Source organism: Talpa occidentalis, unplaced genomic scaffold (genome assembly GCF_014898055.3).
Source record: "Talpa occidentalis isolate TD23 unplaced genomic scaffold, MPIMG_talOcc4v2.1 talOcc4.5, whole genome shotgun sequence".
NCBI classification, from domain to species: domain Eukaryota; kingdom Metazoa; phylum Chordata; class Mammalia; order Eulipotyphla; family Talpidae; genus Talpa; species Talpa occidentalis.
In genome coordinates this window covers 36,554,591-36,567,343 of record NW_023604861.1, presented here as the reverse complement: position 1 = coordinate 36,567,343, position 12,753 = coordinate 36,554,591, and the positions used below count along the sequence as shown (strand labels likewise).

At 35.7% G+C, this 12,753-nt stretch overlaps 1 long non-coding RNA gene across 2 annotated transcripts in view; it reads left to right on the top strand.

The window, feature by feature from the left end:
* Positions 1–12,462, top strand: part of LOC119259729 (uncharacterized) — a 45,083-nt gene extending 32,621 nt beyond the window's left edge. For both annotated transcript variants that reach the window (XR_005128535.2, XR_008554208.1), the window contains exons 5-6: positions 8,136–8,282; positions 12,430–12,462. This is a non-coding gene — a long non-coding RNA (uncharacterized LOC119259729). The remainder of the gene's footprint in view (positions 1–8,135; positions 8,283–12,429) is intronic.
* Positions 12,463–12,753: the final 291 nt, after the last annotated feature.

Sequence of the window (12,753 nt, the reverse complement as noted above, 5' to 3'; positions counted from 1 at the left end):
CCTGATCACCCTGGGGCAATACTGATGTGCTTTGTGCCCCAGGGACTAATCAGTGGATGCCTTGTTAATAAGATTGGAGTCCTGGTTGGACCTCTCCAAAGGAGGCATCCTGCCTCCTATAGCCTACTGCACGACTGGCTCTGGTTTCTTTTTTTTATCACTGCAATGTTGCTAATGCAACAGGTGAGAGTGGGCATACATGCCTTATACCTAATCTTAGAGGAAAAACATTCAGTTTTTCAACACTGAGTATGATGTTAGCTGTAGATTTGTCATATATGGCCTTTGTTATGTTGATGTGTTCCTTCTGTAAACATTTTGAGACTTTATCATAAATGCATATTGGATCTGATCAAATGCTTTTGTTATAGGACAGGGAGAGGGGCAGCCCAAACCCCGCAAACCTGCCTATTCTACATGGGTTCTGCCATCCGCCGCATCAACACAAAACATAGGAGACTTTAATGGGAAGGAACTTTAATAAAACTAGGAAACAATACAGGTAAGGCAAAGAGTCTAGTTTCTAAATGAAGCACCCAAAGTTACCCATCCCCTCGTGGGTAAAAGTCCATCCAAATGGGATTGGCCCAGAACAAGGCCCCAAAGCCTGCTAAAAGTCTAAAGCATCTTCCAGTGGGGACCCACAGCAAAGGGTCACAAACAACCGGACAAGCCCGGAAGGAAAAGAGCAAAATCAACATCAAGATAAAAGCTGCCATGGTCACCTCCCCACGGGTCTCACCCACATCTGTGTCACCCAGTCCACGACCAAAAGACAAGCGCAGTTTCTTTACGTGTCTCTAGGCTCCATGCGCCTCCTCCAGGTCTCCTGGCTCCATCCTGCTTCCTTCCTTCCTCAGTCTCTCCTGCAGCTTCCCCTCTTCCTGCTCAGCTCCACCCTCCCTTGGGTGGGGCAGGGAACCTGGAACCTCCCCCTTTCCTGGGGACCACCCTGTTACACTTTCACTACATCTATTGAGATACTCTCATGATTTTTATCTTTCCTTTTATGATGTGGTGAATTGCATTAATTGCTTTTGTTGAACTGTCTTTGCATCCCTGGAATAAATCCCACTTACTCATGGCGTGCGATCCTTTTGGTAATGTATTGTTCAATTTGATTTGCTAACAACTTGTTGAGGAGTTTTGCATCTGTGTTCATCAAGGATATTAATGTGTAGTTTTTTTGTTTTGTTTTGTGATCTCTTTGTCTATGTTAGGTGTCAGGGTAATATTGACCTCATAAAATATATTCATATTCATTTCCTTTTCTTCATTTTTTTGAAGTATGTTAGAAAGATGTGTGTCAGTTCCTCTGTGTTTTGTAGCACTCACTAATGAAATAATTTGTTATTTTATTGAGACATTTGAACCCAGAGCTGATCCAGATACTGACTTGAAGGGATGTAAGCAAATCTTACTCAATAGCCACTCAGCAATGCCTAATACTTGTTATTTTATTTTTACTATTTTTTGTGTATTTAAGTTTGAATTTATACTTCCATACCCCAGTTATCAATACCAGATACCACAGAAATTTTATCTGGGGAAATATTTTGGTAGTAATCTCAATCCACTTGTGACTGTTCTGTCACAGTCACAATGTAATGTTTTGGGGTCTCTAAATATGCTGAGGTCAAATGCCTTAAAATTCCATTTCCATTTTCTTTGAGCTTGAAGTGAATCCATTTAAATGTGTATTTTCTTTTACTTAAAGCTTTTTGAGATACCACCTATTTTCTTCTGATATTTTATATGCACAGCATATTTTATTAACTAATCAGGTCACCACTCTGATCGATCTTATTATTTTGGAGTTGTGGATACCTTTTGTTAAAACAGATAAGACACTCAGGAAGAAAATTAAAACTAGAGTTTTTCAGACATTCCCAGGTAATGGTGCTGAAAGATTATCTAATTTAATGAGAATCATCTGTCCAGGAGGAAAACAAAATTAACCTAAAAAAAGTAGATAGGAAATAAAGCAGCATGTTATCCTAACAGGTGAATCAACCGTGATAGTGATGAATGTTGAAGAGTAAATATGCTATAAAAGGGAATGAGTAGCACAGAATTTTGTAAAGATATCTGGTTTCTAGAATAGTTTTTACTTGTTTTGTTTGTTTGCTTGCTTCAATTGTTGACACCTAGTTACATACATATATGACAACTGCAATTTCTGGGATATTTCTTTCAAAGTAGTGTTTTGACTTCATCGGCTTCATAAACACTCACTTTTCTAGATTTGAAAGACAGCCCCCTTGAAACTAATATCTTAAAGTAAGTACAGAAAATTCTTGATTATGCCAATTAGATTCTACTAGATTGTAGAATTACATAAATTCTAAGCATTTTTATTTATACATTATCCAATAACTTTTAGATGGTGGTAGGATATTAAAAAGGGTGAGTTCAGGTAAAAATGTGACTAACAAAGGGAGTTACCAGTTAATAGTGTATAGATAAATAGTTTAGCAATAAGACAATTTGCAATGACTTTAATATACCCAGAAGATAATGAGGTTCTGGACCACATTTGGAAAAAAGGGAGGGATGTAAGATATATTACAAAGATAGCATTTCAGAAAAGGCCCAAGTAAATCACTTATGAATGAACACCTGTGCGTGAATTAAAATGGACAAAAATGCATATAACAAATATAATTAGATCACGGTTTTAATGCAATACCAATTATTTGCAGTTTCCATTCCTCATTTTCTACATGAGTTATCTGATTCTTTTGTTGAAATGAAAGCTCATTTCTGATCTTAATAGGTATTATTTATAATTAAATTTCTTGTTTCTACTATTTAGTATCCACGCATTACTGTATTTTGATAACATAATATTTTCAATAAAGGATGTTGGTCATTAGGAGATAGAGACAGAGTGAGAGAAACAAATAAAAATAGCCTGTTACAAAACAGAAGATATATCAAAATATATAGCAAAAATGTATCAAAAATATTTGACATTCAAATGTTGGTAGTTGTTCAGAGCTATCCAAGGAATGGAGTCAAATCAATACTTTTTATTCATTTAAAATATCAGAATGGACAACATTAATATCTTCCAATTTTACACATATGCTTATTTTCAACTAATCATTTCCTCTTTGTGAAGTTGAAGTAATTTAAAATAGTGGAATTGCTATGTCCATTTCGCGTTTTGAGCCTTACTGGAGTAAGCAATGAAATTGAAAAATGAAGGTATCTCAGCTCTTTTCAAAATATAAATGTATAACCTGAGCATGTAAGCCCATTGTCACTTCATATAGTAGCCATCTAGACTAAAATGAAGATGAAACAGCTTTCCTAGCTGGAATGAAGATATCAACTGCATTAAATTAGATTTTTTTGGTACTTAAGTGAAAGACAGTTTTTCCAGTATCTGAATTACCTGCCTCAAATCACTTCATAAATTGAACTAAACAGTATTGAGTTTTGGGGTTGTTTTTCTATTCCCTTTGGTTGACACAAAGTTCAGTGTTCCATTTCTTCTTTAACTATGAAAGAAGCTATAATAACAGAGACTATATAAGTAATGTAGAAATGAAATGTCTCAAATTGCATTTGTGTCCCCAATGTCTACTTCATGCTTGTCTCAAGAAAAGCACATATTTTGAAGTAGTTTTAACAGGCTCTCTTTTTGAATAGATAATAACGTATTTCATGGGATACACATTTCTCTTTTGAAAATAAGAGGAAAATAATTTCTCTGTTCACTTTTCATTATAATTGTCTAGAGAATGTTGGTACTTATACTGCTCACCTTGTTTTCCACAGTATTAGATTACATATTTTAACCACAAGTATATATTAATCTCCCCATTAATCTTCTTAGTTATTCCATAGTCCTAGTCCTCTAAATCCAAGTTTAGTGATCTACATGTGACAGAAAGAGGAGGCAGGTGAAAAGAAATGTCTACTCAAAATCTTTCCATTATGATACCATTATACATTCTCAGGAAACAGTTATAATTATTCCCACAATATATATTTAGTTCATAAAAATGATAATATGATAGGAAACAGGGGTAGAATAGTAATTCAATTTGTATATTATCTAAACATTAAAGGAAAAACATTAATGAAATACTTATTAAATATATTTTGAATAAAAACAGGAATTTTTAAAAATCCTGTTACTGATATATTATTTAAATTGTCATTTTATAAAAAGTTCATGGTAAGTTGAGTAAGATCCTAATTTTAGCCAATCTTATGTGATAAGAACTACAGTACTGTGTTATTGACATAAACACTGTATTTTCAAAGCCTAATAATCCATCTGGAGTACACAAGTAGCAGTTTATCAATTAGTACCTATTGAATTGAATTTATAGAAAAGCAGCTGCTTTTGAAAACAAAGAGTTATTACTAAACTGTACATTTTTTTTCTTTTATTTGTTTGTTTGTTTACTTATTTATTTATTTATTTATTTATACAAGCACTGGGTACAGTCAGAAACGCGGGAGGGTGAAAGAATTCACCAGAGCAAGAACGGGGAGCAGAACAGGCAGAAGGACCGAAGTACACTGCTGAGGGGAGCAGCGGGCGGCAGGAGAGGTCTGCACGCCATGTGGGACCCTCCTCTGGTGGCCGGGAGCAGCCGGGGATCGAACCGGCACTGCATAGGCTGCGGGCAGCTTCCTAACCCAGCGCTCAACGGCTGCGTCACCGGGGAGGCCCTAAACTGTACATTTTTTGGCCATGCATACTGATACTAACTTTATAACCCCCAATATATAATTTTTATTATTTAAAAATAAATTTTGTGTTTAATTTAAAGTTAATCATAGTTAAAAAATAACTCTAGGCTCTAAAGCTTGATTTTTAGTAAACTACATAACTTTTTCCTCACATTAGAATTTTCCCAAGTAAAAGCAAGATACCTGAGCATTGAACTACATCTTTATTGAATTTAATTAGTACTTAAATCAATAACAGTCTAGTTTAGAAGAGGCTACTTGACTTTCAAGGTATTTAATTAAATCTACATTCCATTAGCTAAAATAATCTGAAGTTAGCTTCATCTAGTGAATCATTTTGATCATTTTATCAGATATTTCCTGCTTGAAATTTGTTAATTTACTGGCTCCTGATAGATCATACTTTACTGACAAAACATCAGATCCTTCTAGATTATATTTATAATTATAAAACATATAAGAAAATGAAAAACCTTACTCATTTCATAATGATTACATGTAAGCACTATTTCTGCCCGAAGTTGGAAATTTTGATAATCCCCGGTATCCCATCTTCAGACCTGTGATTTCTCCTGTCACATACTATCTCTTGAAAATTTTCCAGTAATTACAAAGGTATTAATAGCAATTACTGTTTATAAAATGCTGATTGTGTCATGTCAGGCATTGTTTAAGACTTTTTCCTCCATTTTTTTTTATTGGTTTACAATATTGTCTGTGACTTAAAGGTGTAGGATCTCTTCTCTTTGGGTTTTATTACCACACCTCCCACATCACAGTCCATTGTGTTCCCAATCCACTCATTCTTTCCCTTCCATGGTATCATATATAAATTAATGTCATTAGCTATTAGGTATTTGCTAATTTTCTTAAGATACAATAGTAAATACTAAAAGAATAGTATTTATATCATTAACAATAATAAACACATAAAATGAAATGCTACCACCTGGAAATAGCCAAAGTAGAAATGTTTCTCTTTAAACATGTGATGTGTATGGTTATGGTTGTCTTCTTTTATTTTTAAAGATTTATTTATTTTTTTTTTTGGTAGAAGAACTGGGGTATAAGCCAGAGGTACATGGGATGAGAGGATTCACCAGAGACAGAGTGGGAATCAGAACAACAGATTTACTGAAATACACTATTAAGGGGACCAGCGGGCAAGACAGGAGAGATCTGCTGTGCCATATGTGGGTTAGCTCACCATATGTGGGTTAGCTCACTGGCTGGCTTTCAAACACAGGCTGCAGAGATGATAGCACTGAAATTTCCCCCGAGGCCACCAAGGAAGCTCTGTGTGGTTGCCTTCTTAGTACCACAAAGGACAGTTCCCTATCTAAAGCCTCTGTATATTCTTAGATAGCATTATGTTTGTCATTCATTACCAATGAAGAGGAAAGAATAAAAACTTGATAAGCTCTTCTTTTGAATATCTTGAAATGAAATTATATATGTGTGTAGGTTATTTGTCATTTACATGAATTTTTCTTAATTTTCTTTTCCTTTCTTTTCTTAGATATAACGCCAGTATCATGACAACATGTTTGGGTTTTGCAATATATATTATTATAAAATTGCATATATATGGTTAAAAAACTGCCCTTGGGTTCTAAAAGCATTAATATACATGCACATATATCAAATAATTTATAATTACATAGATATTTATTCTCATGTGCTATACTCTATTAAAAAAAACAGAGGCTACAATAGCAGCATAATAGATATTGTCTCCAAATATGGGGCTCATAAGCTAGTAGGAAGTATAGCATTATATATTTAGAAATGATAATGGATAATCTGAATCAGTAGCCTTGAAACAAGGAACCACATCAATTCTAAGAGGATACAACTCCAAAATATTTGATGATTTTCTTTGTTCAATTTAGAAAGTTCTTTTCAGCAAATTTTCTAGAGTTTATTTATAAAGTTGGAATATTTATTTTCATAAATTTGGCCTTCCTAGAGGACAAATATGGTACCATTTTAATGAAACAATAAACTACACACCTGCTTCCCCTTCCCCTCACCCTACTACTCACCTGAACTACTTTACATTTGAAAATAAGAGGAATAAGCATGCATCCCTGATATAGCTAAACTATTTGGGTAACTTGGCATAGAACTATATTACCTTCCTAATATTTCATGCTAAGATTAAACTTGATTAAATTAGTTTCCCTCGGGCTGCCATAACAAATTACCACAAGCTAGGTTAACTTAAAACAGAAATGGGTTCTCTTAGAGTCCTGGATGCTAGTAGTCTGAGCCAAGGTGTTAGCAAGGCCATGCTCCCTCTGGAGGCTGTAGTAAAAAATTACTTCTTGCCTTTTCCTGGCTTCTGATGAATTGCCTGCAGTCCTTGATATTTCTTGACTATAGCTGCATCACTCCATTTTTTCCTTCATCTTCAGATGGCTGTCTTACCAACATATATTTGTTTCTCTCCAAATCTCCCTCTCCTTATAAGGACGTTCATTGTCTTTAAAAAATCACCCTGATCGAATATTGTTCCTAAACTCAAGAAGATTGCCATCTGCCTTATGGAAAACATAGCTGTATTAACAAGAAATTTAATTCAGACCTGAGTTACAATGCTGTTGGTTGTGAGTTTAATGTTAATGAAACAACAGTGTATTTTATGTAGTTACCTTTAAACACGTTTATGCATTATATCGGTTGCTATGACTTGATGCTTCTGTCACTTTATCTTTCCCTTGCAGCAATACTTCACTCTTTTCTTTCATTTTATTTTTTTAAAGATTTATTTATTTATTTATGCATACAAGAACTGGGATCTAGGCCAGAGGTGCGGGGTGGGGGGGGTGTGTGTGTGAGAGGATTTCCCAAGACAGAGTGGGGAACAGAACAGGCAGACTGACTGAAATACACTGCTGAGGGGAGCAGCAGGTGAGATAGGAGAGGTCAGCTGTGCCATCTGTGTAGCCCCCTGCCTAGGGATAGAACTCATGCCCCAGTGGCTGGTGACAGCCTGATAGTGCTGAGACTTTAACCCTTGTGCCACTTCACCCTTTTCTAATTCAATCTTCACAGCAAATTTGTGAAACACAACTATTGTGAATAGCATCAATTCATTGTATCTAAACTGGGAAAATGTGGGGAAATGGGACAGAACCACGTGTTAGTCAGAAAGGAAGCACACTGCCTACAAAGGTTCAGGTATAAACAAAAATAGTTGCAGTGACTATTTTCAGGGTTTGGTGTTTTATTTTACTTATATTTGATTGTTTCTTATAATTTTCATTCCATGCACATATACAGTATGATCTTAATATTGTGAAATTAACAATACAAAATAACTAATAAGTTGATTTAAGCAAAGTAATATCATGTATCTTAGAGTAGCTGACACACAGTGAACATTTTGTAAACAATGATTTTCTTTTCTTTGCCTTCAGTGCAATATCCCACAGTGCACCGAATTCATCAGCAACCATGTGAGTGAGTTTGGAAACAGACTCACTCTCAATCAAACCTTAAGATCTTTTCAACCTTGGATGATGCGTGTTTACAGCCAGTGAGAGACACAGAATCACCAGACCCAGGTAAACCATGCTCAGATTCTTAACCCATAGTAGTATATGGGCTATAATAGTGATGCTTTTTTTTAATCACTAGGAATTGTAGTAGTTAGTGATGAAGTAATTGCTAACTAATACAAAGAATTTAAGAATGGATTAAGTTCCTTGGATTTAACAATTATAACATGACGGCAACCTACTATGCATAGTTTAATGGTGAAGGCCATAGCAATGATCACATAAAATTATATTAAAGAATAAGTATTTAAAAAGTAGTGACAAATATTATTCTTATATACTGTGAATAAAATTTCAATAAAGCCAATATGCAATTTATCATTCAAACTGAGACATTTTTTGAGGGTATAATAATTTGGGATATTTGGTGTCATTTAGAATGTCTGTCAATTCCTGATTTTCAAGTATTAGCAAAATGCTACAATGTAATGGATAGCATGACATCCTATGTTAAGGTAAGCTTGTCAAGGTGAATGTTGACTAAACTGTGGTCCGAGTAGGAGAGTTGACTTTGTAGGTTAATTGTGATCTCATGTTGTTGTAGAGCAACCCCCATACAAAACGAGGTGCCTGACTGTGGGTCCTCACCCGCGCGCTTAAAAGGACTTATCAATGCTCTACTGCAGGCACACGTGAAAGGTTAATAAAAGTTTTATTTACAAGGGAAGGGGAAATGAGGAAATGTACTGCTCAGGGAGAAAAGTGGGAGACAAAGTTTTAAATGAGTCCTACCCGATCCGCCAATCTGGAATCCCAAATGGCACTCTGAGAGCTGGCCGCGAGCCAGGAGCTGTGTAGCCAGGAGGCGAGCGACAGCGAGCCAGCCCAAGGCCCACGTGTTTGGTTTTTATACCCAACCTGGCTGCCCAACTCCACCCTCAGGTCCCAGCCACCCTCCCTTTGGTGGTGACGGGATTTGTCTTTCCCAATGTCTTGATGGCTTTAGTCTGGAGTGGGGGTAGGTCCACAAAGCCTGTATGGGATTAGCTCAGGACATCATTTCTCCCTAACAATGTCACTGGTTAAAAGTGTAGTTTTCAATAGTCTTAAATAGACTTTGCTTATTAGAATTGGCTGTGCCAATTTCCTATATGGCAGCAGACATGTGAATTAACAGGTGAAATTCAATTGAATTGAATGAACTTTTTTTTAAGATTTATTTATTTATGCATTCAAGAGCTGGGATACAGGCCAGAGATGTGGGTGGTGAGAGGACTCACCAGAAACAGAGTGGGGAACAGAACAGGCAGACTGATCGAAATAGACTGCTGAGGGGAGTAGCCGGTGAGACAGAAGAGGTCTGCCTTGCCATGTGGGTTCCTCCCTGGCCGGCCGGGGATCGAACTCATCCTGCAAAGGCTTCGGATTGCCTCATAATGCAATGCTTAACTCCTTGTGCCACCAGGGAAGCCCCTAAGTTGAATGAACTTTTAATAACAAGCTTAATATATTTTTAAAAAACATATCTTATGGGGCCTCCCCGGTGGCGCAGCGGTTGAGCGCTGGGTTGCGAAGCTGCCCACAGCCTCCGTGGTGCCGGTTCGATCCCCGGCTGCTCCCCGGCCCCGGAAGAGGATCCCACATGGTGCGCAGACCTCTCCTGCCACCCGCTGCTCCCCTCAGCAGTGTACTTCTTCAGTCTGCCTGCTCTGCTCTCCCCTCTGGCTCTGGTGAATTCTCTCACCCTCCCGCGCTTCTGACTGTACCCAGTGCATGTATAAACAAAACAAACAAACAAATATAATAAATAAATAAATAAAAACATGCCTCTATAAAAAAAAAAAAAAACTATAAAAAAAAAAAATAAAAAAAAAAACATATCTTATTTGTGTTCAATTTAGTTAAAAAGATGAATTTATATGGGGATGAAATGGAAATCACCACCTTCCTGGTCTTCTAAAAATGTAACAGTAATGAAATGTGTGATAACATCAGGAATGTGTTTTTGCTTTGATTTATATTTTGGAAGAGTGCAATTCCCATGGGTCTCACTAGGCTCTCTATATAACATAAAGACTGTTACTTGTGGGTTATCATTTCAACCATGACTTAAAAAACTGGGTACTTAACTGTTCACCTTACCAATTATATATTATAACTTGATAGCTACAAGCTTTCTTTTACCAGTGGACAACACTAAACCACAGAAATTAGCATTAGCTTTGAGCTGTTGTCCACTTAATTAATTTCTCTTTCAGCAGTGAAAAATGATTCTGGTGAATGCTTATAGCTATATTGAGTAATGATAGCAAAAATATTTATAGTGCATATTTGGGTATTATTTCTCAGATAACCTGCCATTATCTTAATTCCGTACACTGTGAGTTTATCAAATAATTTAAATTTACTTTATATGTTCACTGAAAGTAAGTATAGAAACAATTCTTAAATATTTTAGTGCTGTGTTTGCTAAACCAAGCATAATTTTGGTTATTCACACAGGGGAAAATCTATTTGACAAATAATCCCAGATTTGTGGACTCTATGTTAAACAACCACCTCAGAGATTCCTACTTATCAAATCAGTCTGATTATTTCTCTGGTCCCATCCTTCTAATGCTAACTTTGTATCTGAGAATACCATTCAAATGCTGTGTCATTCCCCATTACCAAGCAAGACTCCAGGAAAATTTCCACTCCTGGCCTTTTCATAGATGTGTGTGGTCCTTATTAAGGATATTTCCAAAGTTTGGTGAAGGAAAATTTTCTAGACCTCATTATTTGGGGAATAATTTAGGATATCACACATGTCAAACATGTCCCTAGATCCTTCACTTCCTTACTTTATATATTCAAAGGAATGTCTAGATTATCCGTTTATGTTAGTGTGAACGATTTTTGAATTAAGATTTCCATAACTGTCCAAGCAAAGATCTTATCTATGCACGATAACAAAATAAACTCAAAATTCCTATCAGTATATCCATATCCAGAATACCTATCATTATATCCATCTTCAACTAAAAATTCATTCTTTCTCTTCCCTTTTTTCATCTGGTGCACTTAAAATACATTATCTTGTGTACTTCCAAAGTATCTATGCAAAACTCTTTTCTTTTATGAATATAAACTTCTTTTTCATATGTTTGAATATATAATTTCATACACATGCTGGAATTCAATATCGTTCTAGAGACACTAAGAGAGTTGTTGAGTATGAAATGTGGGAAGGATTAAGTTCTTTTTGGAACCAACTGCTTTGGTCAAATAATTTTAAGATATTTGAGTAGGACAGGAATAGTCACATCAGATGGGGTGATGTCTCAGTTGGAAATAAAGGTTGATTCAGAGTCTGGACATTTGGTGTATTTTAAGAATCCAAATCTCTCAATATGTCCTTATACTTACATTCAGTGTTTTATTCTTTTCCTATCAAAGCTCTGTCACATTTGATGCATTGTCAGATTGTTAATTCAACCTACATAAATTGAAAACCCTTAGGATCAAGCTTCTAGTTTGATTTTCATCTATCTAAGCCTAGAGGCAAAAAGAAATGAGAGACCCTGAAAATCCTTGGTTGTCTGTCTGAGTTCTGAACAGAGAATTTAGAACCTTGAGCTTGTTATGCATTTTATTTAAGCTGTCCAGCAAAATTAAAAGCAACCAGCCCACCCTAGAGCATTGAATTCCTCATGCTCTTCATTCTATTCTTTTTGAGAGGTGACTCAGTCTCTTAAAGTCTTGTCATTTATAGACATATCATTCTAGGTGACCACAGGTAATAATTTAATTAGCTATTTTGCCACTGAATGTCATGGACTGTCAGAATATCATGTCTTAATCCAACCTGAATGTTCTCTGCCTTCAGCCACAAACAGACCAGATCACAAATACCAGAATACTGTAATGTTCCTAAAGTTTGCTAAGCTTGAAATTAATCCAATTATCAATTTATGTATAAGCCCATGTAAATAAACAAAGCCTGTTTCATATCATTAGCACATAAATAAACATTGAGTAACTCAAAATTCTACTGAGGGCTGAGGAAGAACAATGGTTTCTTAGGGACCTCAACTTTTATATCTGCATCTTTGGTCTTCTGTGCTTGCAGAGCAATAACTTTGCATTGCAAATTTCTTGAGTCTTCTTTCAGAAGAAAATCATTTGGGATTCCGACCACCCATTCATCATAGTCCTCTTACTTGTTTTTCAGGACACCTCTGTAACAACATTTGTGAACTTTTTGCACTAAAAGTGAGCAATGTAAGTATGTACTCATCAGAAAAACATCTCAAATATTTAGCTGAACCTAAGTTCTAACAAAACTAAAGTTTTATTGACATGGCATTTGAGTTTCTAAACTGTGGATTTTCCCTTTGGGTATGCAAAACAGGAGTGGGAAAAAGTTTAAAAATAAAATAGCTTCCTTATGAATTAACAAATAATTTAACTTAGCCATAAATGTTTTCATGTACACATTGTGGAAAAGTACATGCAACAGGTTTTTCAGTAGGAAAAGATAATTCAACTCTTGAGC